This window comes from Pyrus communis, chromosome 14 (genome assembly GCF_041283825.1).
Source record: "Pyrus communis isolate YQ-2024b chromosome 14, ASM4128382v1, whole genome shotgun sequence".
NCBI lineage: Eukaryota > Viridiplantae > Streptophyta > Magnoliopsida > Rosales > Rosaceae > Pyrus > Pyrus communis.
Genome location: NC_142578.1, coordinates 14,360,098 through 14,382,645, shown reverse-complemented (window position 1 = coordinate 14,382,645; position 22,548 = coordinate 14,360,098). Strand labels below are relative to the sequence as shown.

At 40.3% G+C, this 22,548-nt stretch overlaps 1 pseudogene; it reads left to right on the top strand.

The window, feature by feature from the left end:
• The first annotated feature begins 16,021 nt into the window (after positions 1 to 16,021).
• Positions 16,022 to 16,954, top strand: LOC148691276 (uncharacterized; annotated as a pseudogene).
• The last annotated feature ends 5,594 nt before the right edge of the window (positions 16,955 to 22,548 follow it).

Below are 22,548 nucleotides of genomic sequence, written 5' to 3'. Positions count from 1 at the left end.
AAAGACCAACCGAAAATCAATCTTGTATGCAAGTGTAACATGTGTGGAGAAGAACCCCTTAGCTATTCCATCATCCATATTTTCATCACATTCATCTTTACTATCTGTTTTAAATTATAATCTGTCCGTTTAATTTAATCTCGTCCAACCACAATCCCTCCCTATTTTGTTAAGTCTTAATCATTTGATTTGTCTTATTTTATGTTTTTAAGTATTTGGAGTCTTCTGAACTTGTTTTGAGTCTTTTAGTTTGTCTTAGTGTTTTAAAAGTTAGTTTTATTTATTTGAGTCAAGTGTTTAGCATCCCTAGTTAATCCCCGGTTAGAACGATCCCTACTTACATCATTACTACAATTGTCACAAATAGGGTTTAGTTTGTGTGCGTATAAATATCGCATCACTGAGCCTCCTCTCTCTCGCTCGGTCTTTAACTTCAATTGCTCTGTCTCTCTCAATCTCTCAGGCGACTCGTTACGGCGTGACCCTTCTCACTCTTAATCTTTCACACCTCGCCCTCGCCATCAGTTTCTCATCTCGCCGTCAGCTTTTTCTTGCCGTTTCGAGTCTCGACAGCAAAAGGTTAGCCTCATCTCTTTCTCTCGGTCTTCAACTTCAATAACTCTCTATCTCTCTCAAATTCTCTGTCTCCCTCGGTCTTGAATCCCAGGCGACCCGCGACGGCGCGACCCTTCACATTCTCAATCTCTCACACCTCGCCCTCGTCGTCAGTCTCTCATCTCGCCGTGAGCTTCTTCTTGTCGTTTTGAGTCTCCACTACAAAAGGTTAGTCTTATACTCTCATTTCTCTGTGTTTAATTTTATGTTCTATTTATCCATTGAAATTGGTTCTTATTAGAGAAAGATTCATTTCATACTTTGCATTTTCTATTAATCTATCGATTTTCTGGGTTTCTTTCTACTATTACTACTTATTCTTAGATTTATTAGTGTTATGAAGTGACTGAGAGATCTATGAATGTGTGCTCATTTTCAGTGTGATTGTTTCTGGGTTTCTTTCTGCCGTTACTATTCACTTTTCGAATTATGGTTAGAAGGATAAGACTTTGTGACTCCATATTTACCTTTAAAATTCAATGTGATTGTTTTTCTATTTTCTGGATTTTAATCTTGCTAGCAAATTAAAAAACAGTAGGCTAAAGAATAACTGGGCAAGCTAAAACAACTGGGCAATGGGAGAGCTAGAACTGGGCAACTGGATTTAATCTTGCTAGCAAACTATTATCTGTTTGTCATGTTTGAGTGTGCTACCAGTCCAATGGGAGAGCTAGAACAACTGGGCAATGGATCACTCCCTAATTAGAAAGCTGGACAGTTAATTGTCAACTAATTAGTTTCTATAAATAAGTCAAGTTTAGGCTGATCCCCCACTAATGAAGTAGAGCTCTATACATTGTACATGTATAGACGATTGCATTGTACATGTATGCTAATTAACAGGGTGGACAATTTGCAACAAATGTGTTTGAGAAAATTGATGGTAAATGGTTTATCTGTATTCACCATGCTTCAGTTCTTGACTTGTGAATTTTACAAACTTAAATACATGTACAATGTATGACTTCCCCGTTTATATCGACTTGGGAATTTTACAAACTTAAAGTAGAGCTCTCTTTCATAGCAACCGTTGCATTGTTAACCTCCCTCTTATATATATATATATGCTGATTAACCACGTACTGAGATAACGGTTGCATTGTGAATCTGCTATGTTGCCTCCTAGGCCACCTAAGCGTTGAGCTTGAGGAGTTGAAGAGAAGAAGTGCGTGGAAGACATGAAATCTTGAAGGTTTATTTGAGTTTATGATTTTAGTTAAGTGGAATATTTCTGTAAAATGTGGACTTTGTTATGTTATGATTGTCTTGGAGATGTTAGAATTTTAGATTTCAATTTTTATTCATTAAAAAAAAAAAAAAACACCGAACCGAAAAAAAACCGAACAAAAAAAAATCGAAAAAAATTGAACCGAACCGAACTGTTTATGTTTTGGCAAAAAATTGAACCATTTCAAACCGAACCCCAGCCCTAAGGGGGTCTCGCTAAGACCTCTTAGTGAGGGACTTAGTCGATGCGAGTCCTCCTTTGTCCCATTAAACTTAATCCTGCCTAGAACAAACACAAGCCTACACTAATGTCTAATCCAGTCCAGTCCAGTGAAAACTTAACAAGACCAAACAAACGTGCCCTAAAGTCCTTGGATGTCCTCTTATTTTATTAATTTTCTTTGAACTACAAGTGTAGTGCGGTGATAGGAGCATATTTATGCGACTTAAATGGCTTGTTCTCGTACATTTACGTTATGTTTCTTTAGTTATTTTAGTTCTTTATGCTTCTTTTGTGTGTTTTCAGGTTCTAAGGGCAAAGTATGCAAAAGGATGCCTTTTGGAGCCTTTTGGAGCAAATTAGAGATTGGAATGGATATCATATGCTTGGAGCCAAAAGGATGGACGAAATTGAAGACTTGAAGTAGGAAAGTTAAATCCTAAAAAGACCTCATGTTTGAGCATCATTGAAAACTCCTACGCATTTTAGAACACAAAAACAACATTCCTAGCAACCTTAGGACATTGTCGTGTGTTTCCTTGTGTCTCCCTTCCTTGCCATGCAAGGAAGGGCTTTGTTCCCTATTTTAAATACTTAAACACTACCACTTATCATTCACCACATATCATTCACCACTTATCATATCATACATTCATTTATCACTTATCATAATCATTCACTTATCACTTAACATATCATACACTTATCACTTATCACTCATAATCACCTACAACATCCACCTACTTCACCTACAACATCCACCTACTTCACCTACAAATGACATAGCCATATGTTCCCTCCACTACTCCTATAAATACCCTTGCATTCATTCATTCAAAAACATCTCATTCACAACACAACACCCCTCAAACACTTCCATTATTCCCTAGCCGTGAGCTTCCCATCTTCCCCTTAGAATCCAAACCGTGAGTCCCCCTTCCACCATTCCTCATCCATTTCCATAATTCCCCAAACCTCACCTTAGACCTTGTGCTACAACAACGAGGAAGATAAGAGGGCCTAAACGTTCATACAATTCAAGTTTGAGTTGTTGGAATGTTTAGGTGTTTCTTTGATTTCAAAGTTTAAATTCAATTCTCTTTGTTTTGTACGTATGAGGAATGGAAGAGAAGAGTGCCTAAACGTTCATAGAATTCAAGTTTGAGTTGTTGGAATGTTTAGGTGTTTCTTTGATTTCAAAGTTATGAGGAACTAAACCCCCTTTAGCTAGGGGGTGATTCGAAACTATGTTTATATTTGCAATATGAATTGATTAACTTTCGTTGGAATTTCATAAGTTGTGGATTCAATTTGTTTAACCGTTTGATTGATAACTTATTTATGAATGTTTATTAAGAATGCGCGCTTAATTTTCATGCATAAATATGACGCTAGAATATAAGTGAATTTCACCTAATCGTTATGAACTTATATTCACAAGTAGTGGAGGTTGCTTATAAACAATCGCGTTAAATGAATTCTTGGCACGAGTTTCATGCTCATCATAGTAACGAATGCCTCGTCAACACTTATAGTTTTCATAATGCTTAATGATCTTTGATTGTATCTTTATTGTGCTGTTCACGTAAAGGACTTTTGGAGAATGTGGTGAATTGCGTTGCGCTAACCCATCCAATTCATTAACTTAAGGAAAACTTGACGGTTAATTTAAGCGGACCTAATTAACCCGGGGCGTTGAGTTTCATAATTTATCGAAAGATCAACTGAGAATCAATCTTGTATGCAAGTGTAACATGTGTGGAGAAGAACCCCTTAGCTATTCCATCATCCATATTTTATTCATATTTACATTCTGTTTTAATTGCAATTTGTTCATTTAGTTTAATTTTGTCAAAACCTAAATCCCCCTTTACTTTAATGTCAAATTAGTTAGAAATCAATTTAGTTTGTGTTTTTAAGAGTTTTGAGTCTTTTGAACTTGTTAGAATCTGTTTAGTTTATGTTTTAAAGTATTTTTGAATTCTTTGAGTCTAGTTTAGTGTTTTATATTGTTTTTACGTTTTTAAGTCAGTTTCCAAGAGATTAACAATCCCTCCTAATCCCCGGTCCAGAACGATCCCTACTTGCACCTATACTACAATTTGACAAAAAGAGGGTTTAATTTGTGCGCGTATAAATCCCGCATCAAATTTTGGCGCCGTTGCCGGGGATTAGCAACTTTGCTAATCCCTTGGTTCTTTTCTTTTTTTTGGTTTAGTTGTTTTCGTTTTAGTTTCTAACTTAGTGTTGTTTTCTTTGTTTGTTGTTACTTTTGATATTTGATTTAGTTCTCTTTCTTTGATTTTAGGTACTAGAGAAGTAAGATATGGATTTTGCTAGCATTCAAGCTCAATTGGCAAATCTTACTTCTAAATTGTCGCCGTATGCCGAAAGGACCACAATGCAGAGTGTCCCTACATTTGGTGCTTCATATAGGCAAGGATTTCAAGCCAATCAATGTCCACAAAGAGATTGGAGGGATCATTCAAACTCTATATGGTGGGAAGATCAACAAGTTCAACGTGAAGCATATTGGCAACCATATGAGGAGTTCTATTCAAGACCTATGCAGCCACCACAACTTCATATGCAATATGCTCAATTAAATTCAAGTTCGCCAATAGATTATAATCAAATTCTTAATGAAATAAATTCTTTGGCGCAGGGGTCACAAAATCAAGCCAAGGAGGCTCAACAAGAAGCATATTGGCAACCATATGAGGAGTTCAATACAACACCTATGCAGCCACCACAACCTCCCCCACAACAATTCCAATCAAGTTCAAGTATGTCCATGGATAATGATAAAAAATTTCAATTACTAACCTCTTTGACGCAGGACGAACAAAATCAAGACAAGAAGTTGGGTAAATTGGACGAGCAATTTGGGCAGATTATGGAGTTCATGAAACAAATTCAAGAGCAAAGTGAACTTTCCAACTCAACTATTGAAAACTCGAAGGAAGATTTTGAAATCCATAATGCTATCACTTTGGGAAGTGCTATGGAGGTTGGAGCTGACCTAAAAATGTCCAAACATAGCCTAGAAGTGGATGAAGAGCTGCTAATTGAGGAGGAGGAAGAAGACATGCACACGGCAAGGGTAGAACAACCCTAGCCGCAGCCCCCTAAGCCCTCTAAACCACCCACCACCAGTAAGGACGTCCCAATTCCATGTTATTTTGATGTTATTCCACCCAATGTCCCTTTTCCTAGCAGGTTTTTGATTCCCAACCAAGAAGAGAGTAAAAAGGACATCGTGGAAGCCTTCCCAAAGGTGCAAAATGCTATTCAAATTCTTGGTGCAACACAGCAAGTTTTAGATGGTGTTGAATTCTTCAAAGGACTTTGTACACCAAGAAGAATGATTCAAGAGAAGGTAGTGGCTGGAGAAGATGTAGAAGGCATCAAAGAGGACATATTTGAAACCACAATTCCCAAGGAAGTTGGATTTTATGACACGGGACAAGTCATAACTTTCGAAGGGGAGTTTATTCTAGAGTTCATTTTGGAGCACACAGGTAAGCCGCCTCCCCGAATTTCAATTTTCTTTTATACTAACATGTGGTTAATGATTCAGGCACCCAATCTGGAATTTAAACTATTACCGGATCATTTCAAGTATCACCGCCCATTCAAAGATAAATTCCATGCCGTTTGATTTTATTTATGTAAAAAAAAAAAAAAAAAAAAAAAAAGATACTAAACATGGAGAAAGATGGAGCCTTCACAGAGGATGTTTACGTGAAGCCCCGCTACGAGGCGTCGAAGCAGAAGGAATAGAAGCGGAAGGCATAGGAGTGGAAGGCGCAGAAGCGGGAGGCATCGGAGCGGAAGCCATCGGAGCTAGAGCATTCCAGGCCTCAATACTTGGCCAAGCGCTGGATGACCCAGGAAAAAGGTGCCTCTGGAGACAAGCCGCAAGCCTTTGACGGTCACTGTGAATTCGACCCTCAGATTCTTGCAGCTCATCAAGCTTTCTCTTCATGCCCGACGAATAGTTATTTGCAAGCACATGCAAACTTCTATTCTCGTACTTAAGCTGCTGGATCTCTTGCTTAAGACTCTCCACCTCTGCCATCAATGATTCCACCTGACGGGAGCGGGCAAGCAGGCGTTGGCCCATGTTGGACACAGAACTCGCACACTGAACACTAAGTGCGAGGGACTCTTGAACGGCCAACTCATCGGACCGTCCTGACAGCAGCCTACTATCTTTTGGAGTGAGGAGGTTCCTAGCTACTATTGTAGCTGTTGTGGCGTCCTGCATCACGGAGTCTTCACCTGTAAGAAGACCGTTAGAAGATAAGAAAGAAGGGCGCCATACGTTACCTTGACGCGGCGCGCCCGTATCACTGCTAAGGCTCAATTCCAAGCTAAGGTTCGATGAGTTTGCCATTTTTCAAAAGTGTTCAAAGAAAAGGGATGGAGTTAAATTTCAAAGGGCCGGAGTCGATCTTCAAGAATGGGAAATCTTCAGAGAGTGTTTGTTGTGGTGATCGATAGCTCAATAAAAAAGCCAAGGCGACGCGTCCACCGATTCAAAAAGCCGGAATTTCCGGCGTAATTTTGGCGACGCTTTCTCGGCTTTTCAGAAGACGCGTTCAACTTTGTCAAAAGATTTCTTCTTTTCAGACAACACGTGGAGGCCATCACCGCAACTACATATCTTTAGCCGACAAGCGCAAAGTTCGGCGACGCTTTCTCTGCTTTTCAGAAGACGCGTGCAGCTTTGTCAAAAGGAGCCGCATCTGCACTACCACGTGTCGTTCAGAAAGCGAAGGGGCGTCGTTCAGAAATCGAAGGGGCGCCTGCTCAGAAATCGAAGAGGCGTATTCAGAGATTGAAGAGGCGCCACTATTTCAAAAGCCGGAATTGCGGGATCAAAACGTTTGTCGACAAGGGTAAAAAGTACCACCACTTGATATTATCTCTATATATGTCGACCTTCGTCTTTTATGGCAGGGCAAACCTGAAGAAAATACCCAACTCTCCCTCACCTCTGAGGGCGCACTCCCAGCAAAGCCTTTCGAAATACTCAATTTTTTCTTCTTCCCCAAAAATGATACCAGATGTCTGGAGTACAGATGACCCAGGAGGAAGCAACACAACAAATACATGTGCTGATTCATTCACCGCTTCTTCAAAAGCAAAGGTATCTCATATCATCAAGGTCAAAAGCAAAAGTATCTCATATCATGCTCTTTCCCTGTCTTTTTCTTTGTCCTTGTTCTTACTCGCATGGCAAAGTAAAAGAAGCAATCAGCCGGCACTTGGAGTCAGTCTTCCGTTCTGGAGCCAACTGCCTGGAATCTATTCCTGATTGCTTACCTAGCGTTGCTCTCGAGTAGTCATCTTCAACGGTTGATACACTTCCGGAGAAAGGACCACTTCTGCAAAGGGGAGCGAGTAAGGCAAGTGAAAATGATACATTGAAGCATGTGGAGACAAACATAGGCTGAGTTATCCTCCAACCCTTTTCAATACGAATTGGAAAGATTGAACAAAGAAACAGACCAAAGGGGTAAGCTCAGACCTTCGGGGGAGACCAAATGAACCATCATGCTGCCCAGTTCAAGAAGTAGCACAAAGGAAAATCAACGATGGGCAGAAACCAGTTCAAGAGTAAGCCTGTGGAATATCAAAGATCAAAAGCCTCAATGCAATTACCAAGGAGAAGATGGAATTTACACTCTATAACCAGATTTGCGTCTCTAAACTCTTCTCTTTGTTAATTACATTCTGCCATGTTTAGTATGTTTAAATGTTTTTTTGTGTGTTTACTTATGTTTTGTGTGAACCATATGCTTAAAACATTGAGGACAATGTTTGATTTAAGTGTGGGGGGGTAACTAAGTTTATTTAATGCAAATTCGTGGGATTTTATCACCCATAACTTCAAATGTTGTTCCTTGCTGTTTTAAGGTGTTTTTAAGTTATTTTAGAGTGTTTTAGTGTGTTTTGTTTTATAACTCCGAAAATCACATAAAAATTTGAAAAACTTGTTTTAAAAACCCTAAAAATAGTGTTTTGAGTCGTTTTTGTGTCTTAGGGTACCTTCCAACACAATGATAAGGATTTGGTTTATAATTGCATGACGGTTAGAAAGAGTTATAAACATAGAGAAAAGTATGATTTACTCTTGGTATATGCTTGGTTATGGTTATAATGTATGACTTCACATGCAATCATAAAAGAAAAAAAAATTCGTTTTTGTAACATGCTTGAAGGAAGGAACTCAAACAAACGCTACAACCCTGAGAGACTTGAGCCTATAACGTTCTTTGGAGAGTTTAATCTGTGATTTCTTGTTTTCTAAAGTCGTTGCATGATCTCATTATTCTTTGATTGGTTACTACTTAGAAGGCGTTTCATCATATAGTTCCAAATGCTAGAACTCATGCCCATTTCATTCAAAGCATGTTATTGATTTGCATAACACATATTCAAGAAGAAGTTGTGTAGTGACCACCACCATAGCCAAATAGCCTTACTTCCCATACTTCGTATATGTTGTAAGTTTTAACCCCGTTGAGCCTTGTTTAGCCTTTATTCTTTGTTTACCCACATTTTCCTCACCTAACCTAGTTTAGGACAATCCTCACCCTTGTTCTTAAAAGATAGTGAGCATGACTTATTTGAATTCCTTTTGAGTTACATTATGAAAGAAAATAAGTGTGGGGGAGAGAATGTTTAAGTGTTGATGTTTTGAGATTCAAAAGAAAAGAAAAAAAAAAAAAAAAAAAAAAAAAAAAAGAGAAAAGAAAAAAAATGAAAGAATAAGTGATTGAAGAAAGGTTCCAAAACACCAATTCTGGGTGTAAATTGTCTAAACTCTCCCTTTTTGTTCAAAAGTTGAGTTTTCATCCAAAAGTGAATTCTGAGTTGATTCAAATGCTTTGCTCACTATTTCTTTAAAAACCTTTGTTTTCCATATCCATTCTTTGTTATCCACATACCCCAAGCCCCGTTACAACCCTTGACTTCTATCTTGAGTGTTGTGTATTTCAATTTGTGGAGTTTGAACTTGGTATGAGCTTATGGTGTCACTGGTTCTCGCGTCTAAGTAGTAGCATTCCATTCATGAGATCATATCTAAACATGCTTATTAACTCCAGAAAATGCTTTCCTTATTATAACATATGTGAGTGTTCGTCTACATGTTTACATCAATCTTCTCACATATACCTAGTGTAGGGTGTGTAGTCAGAAAATCTGTGTGAAAAACGAGAGTACATCTAGTAAGAAATTGAGGGAATTCTCTAAGGCATGTTATTACATTCAAAACATGGTTTTAAATGCTTAATTGTGAACTAGTATGTGGTGACTATGAGTAAGAATGTACTTAAGTGTAAAGATGGCTCAAATCTGTGAGAATAATGATTTTTAATTTGTCATGTGCATTGGAAGTCCCTGATACGATTGTTGGAAGGTGTAGGTTGTGTTTTGTTCTTTTTGTTTTGTTTTTCTGTTTTGCTCGAGGACTAGCAAAAGCTAAGTGTGGGGGTATTTGATAGGAGCATATTTATGCAACTTAAATGGCTTGTTCTCGTACATTTACGTTATGTTTCTTTAGTTATTTTAGTTCTTTATGCTTCTTTTGTGTGTTTTCAGGTTCTAAGGGCAAAGTATGCAAAAGGATGCCTTTTGGAGCCTTTTGGAGCAAATTAGAGATTGGAATGGATATCATATGCTTGGAGCCAAAAGGATGGACGAAATTGAAGACTTGAAATAGGAAAGTTAAATCCTAAAAAGACCTCATGTTTGAGCATCATTGAAAACTCCTACGCATTTTAGAACACAAAAACAACATTCCTAGCAACCTTAGGACATTGTCGTGTGTTTCCTTGTGTCTCCCTTCCTTGCCATGCAAGGAAGGGCTTTGTTCCCTATTTTAAATACTTAAACACTACCACTTATCATTCACCACATATCATTCACCACTTATCATATCATACATTCATTTATCACTTATCATAATCATTCACTTATCACTTAACATATCATACACTTATCACTTATCACTCATAATCACCTACAACATCCACCTACTTCACCTACAACATCCACCTACTTCACCTACAAATGACATAGCCATATGTTCCCTCCACTACTCCTATAAATACCCTTGCATTCATTCATTCAAAAACATCTCATTCACAACACAACACCCCTCAAACACTTCCATTATTCCCTAGCCGTGAGCTTCCCATCTTCCCCTTAGAATCCAAACCGTGAGTCCCCCTTCCACCATTCCTCATCCATTTCCATAATTCCCCAAACCTCACCTTAGACCTTGTGCTACAACAACGAGGAAGATAAGAGGGCCTAAACGTTCATACAATTCAAGTTTGAGTTGTTGGAATGTTTAGGTGTTTCTTTGATTTCAAAGTTTAAATTCAATTCTCTTTGTTTTGTATGTATGAGGAATGGAAGAGAAGAGTGCCTAAACGTTCATACAATTCAAGTTTGAGTTGTTGGAATGTTTAGGTGTTTCTTTGATTTCAAAGTTATGAGGAACTAAACCCCCTTTAGCTAGGGGGTGATTCGAAACTAAGTTTATATTTGCAATATGAATTGATTAACTTTCGTTGGAATTTCATAAGTTGTGGATTCAATTTGTTTAACCGTTTGATTGATAACTTATTTATGAATGTTTATTAAGAATGCGCGCTTAATTTTCATGCATAAATATGACGCTAGAATATAAGTGAATTTCACCTAATCGTTATGAACTTATATTCACAAGTAGTGGAGGTTGCTTATAAACAATCGCGTTAAATGAATTCTTGGCACGAGTTTCATGCTCATCATAGTAACGAATGCCTCGTCAACACTTATAGTTTTCATAATGCTTAATGATCTTTGATTGTATCTTTATTGTGCTGTTCACGTAAAGGACTTTTGGAGAATGTGGTGAATTGCGTTGCGCTAACCCATCCAATTCATTAACTTAAGGAAAACTTGACGGTTAATTTAAGCGGACCTAATTAACCCGGGGCGTTGAGTTTCATAATTTATCGAAAGATCAACTGAGAATCAATCTTGTATGCAAGTGTAACATGTGTGGAGAAGAACCCCTTAGCTATTCCATCATCCATATTTTATTCATATTTACATTCTGTTTTAATTGCAATTTGTTCATTTAGTTTAATTTTGTCAAAACCTAAATCCCCCTTTACTTTAATGTCAAATTAGTTAGAAATCAATTTAGTTTGTGTTTTTAAGAGTTTTGAGTCTTTTGAACTTGTTAGAATCTGTTTAGTTTATGTTTTAAAGTATTTTTGAATTCTTTGAGTCTAGTTTAGTGTTTTATATTGTTTTTACGTTTTTAAGTCAGTTTCCAAGAGATTAACAATCCCTCCTAATCCCCGGTCCAGAACGATCCCTACTTGCACCTATACTACAATTTGACAAAAAGAGGGTTTAATTTGTGCGCGTATAAATCCCGCATCATGCGGTATTATTTATTGTGCCTGCTAAGCACCTTTGCTGTCTATTCCTTTTAATCCTGGAATTGATGTGCCATTTGCTTTATTGGTTACCCTTTTTTATTTTTGATAAGTTGCATAGTGCCTCCAACAATGAAGATGAGGTCTTGAAGGGAGAAGCTACTGCTAAGATTCAAAAGTTTACTGAATGGGCTCTGAAATGTTATAGGTTTTCCATTCTCGTTTCCTAGGCAATAAGGATAGAATTAACATAGCTGATCGGTTGAGATCGAACTTTAGTTATCAGCATTTAAGTCATTCATTGATCTTGTTGGTAACCAGCTTTCCGGGAAGGGACGAGCTAGTGCAAAGATCGATTAGTTGTTTTAATTTTTTCACAGTTAAGAACATGAGGAAGTTTATAACTTTTCACCCATTAGGGGTACATTAGTACTTGCATATCAAATTTTGGTTATAATTATCATAAACTTAAAAGGATGGTTATAATTCTCTATGGGGTCCATATTATGGTTATTTTTCGAAATTTTCCCTAGAATTTTGGGTTTGTTTTATGATTTGGATGGTGTAAATATTGAGAAAGATATGGGGGCATTTTTGTCTTAAAATTTTATAATTTTGTGTTCCACGGGAGTGGAACGAGTTGTTCTAAAGGGGGAGCTGGAACAAAAATTTAATCAAAATTCGTTCTGTGGGACAGCGCGTCCCACTCTCTTTGGTGCACCAAACATGGGATGAGCGCGTTCCATCCCATCACACGTATCAAATGGTACCTAAAGGACATGATAAGTGTTATATTTTTTTGGCCTATAAATTACCCTACCTTTTGCCACTTGTCCTTTTTTTTTTGTCAAATTTGCCACTTGTCCTTCTAACTCGATGTAAATTTCACTTTTTCAAACCTTCTAAATCTCATATTTCGGTAATTAATGAAGAGTGAGGGTTAGGGGTAGTTGAATTAGAATTTGATAGAATTTTAATAGACTTTAAAATACGGGTGTAGTCAATTATAGTCTTAAAAGAGGATTTTAAAAGATTTTGAAATCATAGTGTAGTCAAGTTAGGATTTGAGAGGATTTTAAGAATACATCCAAATCCAACGATAGTCGATTAGAGCATCTCCAAAAGAGATGTCGAAAGATAAATGTCATATGTTAATTTGATGGCTTATGTGGCAATGTTAAATTTTTTCTTTTTCTAACCGATATGTTTTTTTGTTATAAATGATATTTGTATGACCCACTTTAAAAAGAAATCAATTAAAATAAATTTTGACGATCTATAATTGATGCATTAATGGAACCCACACAATAAAATAATTAAAAATAATTTGACACCGCGTTTTATCATATGTCAAATTTGACATATGAAAACTTATATGTCAATCCACATAGGATTGATATATCGGTTGGAGCTTGCTCCTACCTTCAAATTTGATTACATGACATTCTACTTAGGATTTGACATCTTCGGAGATGGTCGTAGAATTTTAAAAAAGGCCACACATTCTAGGTGGTGAGAATATCAAAGATTTGCTAGGATTTTAATGGGTGAAGGATTTTGATGGATTTGAGGGTAAATGGTATAAATACCAAATACTTTCAACAATCCAAACTTGATAGGATTAAAAGCACACCACAAAGTAGCACACAAATGTCCTATTGATTTTCCTTATTAACACTAATATTTGTCAATTGTAGCATATGAAAATAAGGGTCTTTCCTGCAGAAGATTGCTTTCTCTAACTACTTAAAATGTCACAAAAACTGGGCTGCTGTCCCTACTGGCCAGCCACCGAAAAATAATTATTAGACCGACATACACTTATCTAAAGTCTATGAAATTTTATATGCAAACACTAGACACACAAAGCTAAACTCACACAAATGTTTGGGATTTTTGGAGTTGATTTGCTATTTAAATTAAATCAAACAAAAATAGAACAGAAATAGATTTTAAGTAGTTCACAAATTAAGAAAAACAAGTTAGGGGAATTGCTATCCACCACCAAATAATCATACAAACATGTTATGTTTCATTCAAATTCCTTTTATTTCCGGATGAAGATGCTCAAGTTGGCTCAATGTTAGAACTCAATGTGACATCCCGTCCCGAAACTATCAAAACGTACATGTGAAATGACTACTTTACCCCTAGTTCGTTTTCGTTATGTTTATTGGGTGTTTTGTGTGGTGTTGGCATGTGTTGGGCCACACACACACTCTCACTCTCACTGTCTCTCTGTCCCTTTCCCTGTCTCTCTCTTGTGAACCCCATTCCTTCCTCTTCATTCGAACGCGTACGGACACACACACAAACATACTAAACACCCACAGATCGAGGGAACCAAGACCACTGTCGAGCTCTGAGGTTGAGGGGAGTGCAGCTGTACCATTTTCAGGTAAGGTTATCACCGTTTTCACATTGATTTCACAAGGTTCGATTTGGGGGTACTATTCATGCAAACGTATTTTCTCACGTTTTAAGGAAAATGGAGCTCGTAGGTAGCTTGGTGTGGTCCCAAGGAGTCTCGGAGTAGTTCGTTTGAAGAATTTGGACGTCGGGATCGCCTTATTCGAAGTTGGCCGGATTTGGAGTTTGGGGACAGGTAAGATTTCGTAGTTTTTGGCTCTTAAAAGTTGTTTGGTTGTGTTCTCCTAGTTTTAGGCGTCATTTTGGTGCAAAAATCACGAAAAATGGTTGAAAAACGAGAGAGAAATCGAAGTTAGAAGTTTTTCCAGTTTTTCGGTGCCGGCGAGGGTGCCGGAGGTTCGTCGGAGAAGGAGACGGAATATTCCATCAAGTCTGACGGAATATTCCTGACGCCGTTAACGGAATCTGTCAAAACTGACGGAATATTCCTTACGCCGTCAGCGTGCCAGGCACGTGCCTGCGCGTGGCCGGCGCGTGGGGGCGCGTGCGGCGGTGGAAAATTTTTCTAAAAAATTTGGGTGTGATCCTGAGGTTGTGTATAGCACGTTGGTATATTCATTTGTCCAATTTGAGCAATGTATGAGAAGTTATTACAAGAAGTTGGTTATGTGCTTTAAAATTAACGTTTTTATAGTTGTTTCACATATAGGTGATACGTATCCCGAGGACGAGCGTGGTCACTCGAGGTAGGGGGGCTACGACCCTTCCACATACCAGTGAGTGGGCTTTTGGTTTTCCGTATATACCTATATACTATATTTTTCCCAGAAATTGATTAAATGGTTATTAGTTTTATGCCATGCATTACATTATCATTATTCATGCAACGTTGGTTACGTTAGTAGTTGCATATATATATACATATATATATATATATATATATATATATATATATATATATACATATGCATATTGGGTGCTGTGGACGCACAGGTAAGTGCCAGGTAAGTGTTATCCATATTTACATTCAGTAGTGGTTTGAGATACTTAGAGAGCTCATAACCTGCACCTCCGGTGTTAGTGCTCCCGCCCAGAGTAGGGCACAGTCCTTCACGTGATGTTCACCTCCCGCACCACACGCTCAGCTTGGATCCAAGTTAGGTGCACAGTCCTGTCGTACAGACCACATTAGGTGGTTCCGACTCGTAGATGACCCGCGATTATTCGCACAGCCTTCACGTGATCGTAGCACTAGAGCGTATATATGTATTACACCCAGGCCTGTCGTACAGACCACTTTAGGTGGTTCCGACTCGTGGGCAGGTTCAGTTATTGAGTTTGAGATTTGAGCTCTATATGCAGCCATACAGGTCACGTTAGGTGACTCCGACTGCCAGATTATATGTTATTGATATGATTTATACATGAGCACTTGCATTTCATTATGAGATTTTGACATGGCATATTCCTGAGCATGATTGGCATATCTATATACATACGTATATATGTTTGTTTTCTGGGAAGTATACAGGTTTTACGGCGAGGGGTTAGAATGTATTTTCTAAATGGTTTTCGAAAAGCTTTGTTTTTGCCCACTCACGCTTTTGTTTTGCGCCCCTCCAGGTTCTAGTTGCTTAGCAGTTTCGGTGGTTTCCCAGAGGGCTTCCCGGCATTTCTGACAGACGCTCACCAGCGTAGGGTCACCTTCGGGTGTACTGTTGTCGAATCATTTTCCTTTAGACTGCTGTAGACTTATTGCTCTGAACTTAGCGTCTCACTTACGCTAGCACTTGTTTTTAGTACTTTGTATGCTAGTTTTTAATTATTCGTGCTTTTCATATTACTATCTTATTAGCTTCCGCACGTGCACATGGTTACGTCACCTCCGTGTGACGACCAGCACGCCCTGATCTCGGTCGGGGTGTGTCAGTTTGGTATCAGAGCCTAGGTTTGGCAGTCCTGTGTCTTTGTGAGTATTCTAATGGTTTTGGTGTATTCTGTCAGAATTATGCTGCCTCGTCGGGAACCACGTCGCTCTGATGAGTCTAGTTTCCCCGATATTGCTCAGTTGGGGGAAGCTATTGCTACCACCATTCAGTCAGCAATCCGCCCTCCCCAAAGGACTCATCTGGAGACTATGTACAATTTGAAATTGGATAAGTTCGAAGGTAATGAGGGTCACGAGGGCGCAGAGCGATGGTTAGAGCACATAGAGAAGACTTTTCGTGTGTTGCACAATCAGGGGAACCTTCCTGTTGAGAGGTGGGTCGAGACGACCTCATGGTTTCTGGGTACGGAGTCTGCAGCCTGGTGGGAACAGGAGCTTCGCCGTTTGACTCCAGTTGAGAGGACTGATTGGAACGTTTTCAAAGAGTTGTTCAAGAGGAGGTTTGTGCCCCCTTAGTACATTGACCGTAAGAAGCAGGAGTTCACTGAGCTGAGATAGCGGAAGATGACGGCTAAAGAGTACTATCGCAGGTTTTCTGATTTGTCTCGTTACCATCCTGACGTCGCTGGTAATCCGGCGGAGATGCTTCGTCGTTTCCGCCTAGGTACTAAGAAGAAGTGGCGTTCGATGGCGACTACTACCCACTGTGAGACTTACCAGGATTTCTACGAGATATTGTTAAGGATTGAGGATTCTGAGAACATGTCGAGCGAGAGTGAGGAAGAAGAAAAAGATGGCAATCAGAAGAAAGATGACAAGGGTAAAGGTCAAGCGTCGCTCGGGCCTCGTAGGACTCAGAACTTCAAGAGGGGTGGTGCTAGTTCGAGTTCTTCTAGTGGTGGCTTCAGTGCCACTGGACAGGGACGAGGAGGTAGATTTTCTGGTGGTGCTCGAGGCCAGAGACAGGGTGATGGTGGTCGAGGCAGAGCTCCAGTTTGCCGTAGGTGTAACAATCGGCATTTCGACGAGTGCAGACGTGGCAGCAGTGGTTGCTTCACGTGTGGGCAGATGGGACATAAGGCTGCGAATTGTCCCCAGAGTCAGCAGCAGAACCCGCAGCAGACTTTCATGCCACCATCTGCACGGATCCAGCAGATCCAGCGTCCGAGTAGTTATGGCTAGGCAGGTCGAGATGGTGTCTACCACTACCAGGGTGATGCTATCCCTTATGCTCTGGGACAGTATCAGTATCCCCAGGATCCCTATTCACAGGGTGGTTATCCTCAGTATTCTGGCGGCTATATGCCGTATCCTCCAGCTTCAGCCGGCAGTTCTCAGTGGTACCAGGGAGGACAATATCAGCAGGGAGAGATTGCCACTAGTAGTGCAGGGTCTTCGAGGCAGTCGGGTCAGCCCAGTCAGGGGCGTGGTACTCAGGGACGCAGTGGTCAGGCGAGTAGAGGTCGCGGCGGACGACAGCAGGGCCAGGGGCGTATTCACAATATTTCTCTGCAGGATGCTCAGAACAACCTGGACTTGATTATGGGTACGTTAAACATTCTTGGTTATTTTGCTAAAGTCTTAATTGATTGCGGAGCTACACATTCTGTGATTTCTCATACATTTGCTCAAGTGACGCAACCTCGCCCCACACCTCTAGGGTACGATTTAGAGTTCGCTATGCCTAGAGGAGAGAGATGTATTGTAGATCGTGTGTACCCAGGATGTCCAGTAATAGTTGAGGGTGTTGTTTTGCCAGCCGATCTTATCCCGTTAGATATTGTTGACTTTGATGTGATTCTGGGCACTGATTGGTTGCATTTCTATCGTGCCAACATTGATTGTTACGGGAAAATAGTTACATTTCATCGTCCTGGACTACCTGTGGTTACTTTTGTGGGTGAGCAGAGTGGGGTGAGACATGGCGTTATTTCGGCGTTACGAGCGAAAAAGTTGTTGTCTAAAGGTTGCCAGGGATACCTAGCTCATGTGGTGTCAGATGAGGCCGTTCCTAGCAGAGTTGAGGATGTGAGGGTGGTTAGACACTTTCCTGATGTTTTCCCCGAGGATTTTCCTGGTTTACCACCAGATCGAGACATGGAGTTTACTATTAAGTTGCTTCTAGGTACTAATCCTATTTCTCTGACTCCCTATCGTATGGCTCCCGCGGAGTTAAGGGAATTGAAAGTTCAGTTGCAGGAGTTAGTGGATAAGGGGTTCATTCAACCTAGTACTTCGTCTTGGGGCGCTCCAGTTTTGTTTGTGAGAAAGAAAGACGGAACTTTGAGGCTGTGTATCGACTACAGGCAATTGAATCGGGTGACGATTAAAAACCGTTATCCATTGCCTCATATTGATGATTTATTTGATCAGCTTCGAGGTGCTTGTGTGTTCTCCAAGATTGACTTGAGGTCTGGTTATTATCAGCTGAAGATTAGTAGGGATGACGTTCCTAAGACGGCGTTCAGGACTCGTTATAGTCATTACGAGTTTCTGGTTATGCCATTTGGGTTGACGAATGCACCAGCTGCTTTTATGGATTTAATGAACCGGGTGTTCCAGCCATATTTGGATAGATTTGTTATTGTTTTCATCGATGACATTCTGGTGTATTCTAAGTCGAAGGCGGAGCATGTTCGACATCTTACTTTGGTGTTGAAGAGGTTGAGGGAACACCAATTGTATGCTAAGTTTAGCAAGTGTCAGTTTTGGTTAGATCAAGTTGCGTTTTTGGGGCACATCATTTCAGCTCAGGGTATTTTGGTGGACCTTCAGAAGGTCGCAGCTGTAGAGAGTTGGGAGCAACCGCGAACCGTCACTGAGGTGAGAAGTTTCATTGGTTTGGCGGGGTATTATCGGAGATTCGTTAAGGATTTCTCTGTGATTGCTTTACCACTGACGAGATTAACGAGGAAGGACGTTAAATTTGAGTGGGATGATAAGTGTGAGCAGAGTTTCCAGCAGTTGAAGCATTGTCTCACTCATGCACCTGTTTTGGCATTCCCAGACGATAGTGGTGATTTCGAGGTTTATAACGATGCTTCCTTGAATGGTCTGGGATGCGTGTTGATGCAGCATGGTAGGGTGATTACTTATGCTTCACGGCAGTTGAAACCTCATGAGTTGAATTACCCTACACATGATTTGGAGTTGGCCGCTATCATCTTTGCGTTGAAGTTGTGGAGACACTATCTTTATGGGGAGAAATGTAGGATCTTTACAGATCATAAGAGTCTTCAGTATCTTTTTCCTAGAAAGAACTTAATCTTCGTCAACGGAGGTGGATGAAGTTGCTCAGCGATTACGACTGCACGATTGATTATCACCCTGGTCGTGTAAACGTAGTGGCCGATACACTTAGCAGGAAGTCTCAGGGCCGTATCAATGCGTTGTACACTAGTCGTATTCCTCTTTTGGCGGACTTACGTGCTACGGGAGTGAGGTTAGAAGCAGAAGATCGAGAAGTGGCGTTACTTGCTAATTTCCAAGTTAGGCCAATCTTAGTTGATCGGGTGCTTGAAGCTCAGGTAGCTGATAGGGAGACCCAAGAACTAATTCAAGCTCGAGATCAAGGAAGGAGGAGAGACCTCAGAGTTCGTGATTCGGATGGCATGTTGATGCAAGAGGGTAGAATGTTCGTGCCTAATAATTTGGATTTGAAGAAAGAAATTCTCGATGAAGCACATATCTCGGCTTACGCCATGCATCCAGGAGCTACTAAAATGTATCATACCATTCGACCATTTTATTATTGGCCGGGTATGAAGAGGGAAATAGCTGAGTATGTGAGCAGGTGTGCTGTTTGTCAGCAAGTTAAAGCGGAAAGGAAGAAGCCGTTTGGGTTGTTGCAGCCGCTTCCCGTTCCAGAGTGGAAATGGGAAAATATCACTATGGATTTTGTGTACAAGCTACCGCGTACACATAATGGCTTTGACGGCATTTGGGTGATCGTTGATCGGCTCACTAAGTCGGCACATTTTATTCCAGTGAGAGAGAAGTATTCTTTGGGCCGCTTAGCGGAGTTGTTTATCTCGAAGATTGTGAAGTATCATGGTGTCCCTGTGAGTATTGTCTCGGATCTTGATCCACGATTTACATCGAAGTTTTGGGTAGCTTTTCAGGAAGCTTTGGGCACGAGACTACTTTACAGTACGGCGTATCATCCTCAGACGGACGGACAGTCAGAGAGAACCATTAAGACTTTGGAGGATATGTTACGAGCTTCTGTGTTACAGTTTGGTGATGCTTGGCACCAGCGGTTGGATTTGATGGAATTTTCCTACAACAACAGTTTTCATTCGAGCATCGGCATGGCGCCATTTGAGGCATTGTATGGTAGATCTTGCCGCACTCTGTTGTGTTGGTCAGAGGTTGGAGAAAGAGTTTTAGTGGGTCCGGAGATTGTTGAGGAGACTACTCAGAATGTTTAGGTAATTAAGTCTAACCTGAAAGTAGCCCAAGACAGGCAGAAGAGTTTAGCAGATCGACATGCTACGGACAGAGTGTATGAAGTCGGAGATTGGGTATTTCTGAAGCTTTCACCGTGGAGAGGTTAAGTTGAGTCCCAGGTACATTGGACCATACATGGTCACAGAGCGAGTTGGTGAGGTAGCTTACAGGTTGGAGTTACCTCCGGAGTTGGCTAGAGTGCATAACGTTTTTCACGTGTCTATGCTTCGACATTATGTTGCTGATCCGTCTCACGTGATACCTCCTCAACCGTTAGAGATTAATCCAGATTTGACTTATGACGAGGAACCGGTGACGATCATCGATTGGAAGGAAAAAGTTCTGAGGAACAAGACGGTGAACTTAGTGAAAGTTTTGTGGAGGAATCATTCAGTCGAGGAAGCTACGTGAGAAACAGAAGATCGGATGAGGGATTTGTATCCTCGGTTGTTCTTTGACTACTAGGGGTTGTTTTGAATTTCGGGACGAAATTCCATTAAGGTGGGTAGGTTGTGACATCCCGTCCTGAAACTATCAAAACGTACATGTGAAATGACTACTTTACCTCGGAGTAGTTCGTTTGAAGAATTTGGACGTCGGGATCGCCTTATTCGAAGTTGGCCGGATTTGGAGTTTGGGGACAGGTAAGATTTCGTAGTTTTTGGCTCTTAAAAGTTGTTTGGTTGTGTTCTCCTAGTTTTAGGCGTCATTTTGGTGCAAAAATCACGAAAAATGGTTGAAAAACGAGAGAGAAATCGAAGTTAGAAGTTTTTCCAGTTTTCCGGCGCCGGCGACGGCGCCGGAGGTTCGCCGGAGAAGGATACGGAATATTCCGTCAAGTCTGACGGAATATTCCTGACGCCGTTAACGGAATCTGTCAAAACTGACGGAATATTCCTTACGGCGTCAGTTGACGCCGTCAGCGTGCCAAGCACGTGCCTGCGCGTGGCCGGCGCGTGGGGGCGCGTGCGGCGGTGAAAATGTTTTCTAAAAAATTTGGGTGTGATCCTGAGGTTGTGTAGAGCACGTTGGTATATTCATTTGTCCAATTTGAGCAATGTATGAGAAGTTATTACGAGAAGTTGGTTATGTGCTTTAAAATTAACGTTTTTATAGTTGTTTCGCATATAGGTGATACGTATCCCGAGGACGAGCGTGGTCACTCGAGGTAGGGGGGCTACGACCCTTCCACATACCAGTGAGTAGGCTTTTGGTTTTCCGTATATACCTATATACTATATTTTTCCCAGAAATTGATTAAATGGTTATTAGTTTTATGCCATGCATTACATTATCATTATTCATGCAACGTTGGTTACGTTAGTAGTTGCATATATATATATATACATATGCATATTGGGTGCTGTGGACGCACAGGTAAGTGCCAGGTAAGTGTTATCCATATTTACATTCAGTAGTGGTTTGAGATACTTAGAGAGCTCATAACCTGCACCCCCGGTGTTAGTGCTCCCGCCCAGAGTAGGGCACAGTCCTTCACGTGATGTTCACCTCCCGCTCCACACGCTCAGCTTGGATCCAAGTTAGGTGCACAGTCCTGTCGTACAGACCACATTAGGTGGTTCCGACTCGTAGATGACCCGCGATTATTCGCACAGCCTTCACGTGATCGTAGTGGTGCGAGATTTATACGCACACAAATTAAACCCTCTTTTTGACAATTGTAGTATAAGTATAAGTAGGGATCGTTCTGGACCGGGGATTAGGAGGGATTGTTAATCACTTGGATTTGACTCAAAAACGTAAAAACACAATATAAAACACAAACTAGACTCAAAGAATGCGAAACTAAACGCTTAAAACACTAAAACAAACCAAAAGACTCAAACATCACCCAAAACACTCAAAACTGCCTTAAAAACACTTTCTGGGCAGTTTTGAGCACTTTGGTGAATTTGGACGAATTTGTGTAATAAATTGAATCAAAACACTTTAAAACATAAACTAAACAGATTCTAAGCACTAAAGAACAAGAAAGTAAAGGGGGGTTTTGATTTGACGAAAATTGAAATAACGAAACAAGTTAATAAACTAGGCAGAATGTAAATACGAATTTGATGGAATGGAATGGATGGGAAGCTAGCTAAGGGGTTCATCTCCACACATGTTACACTTGCATAATAAAACGATTTCCAATTGCATTTCAATAAACCATGAATTCTCAATGCTCCAAGTTAATTAGATCTGCTTAAATTAACTTTCAGATTTCCCTAGATTCATTGGATTGAATGGAATACGCATGACAACCCAAAACATTCCCCACAAGTCCCCTACATGATTGCATAATAGAGATACAAGCAAGAATCATT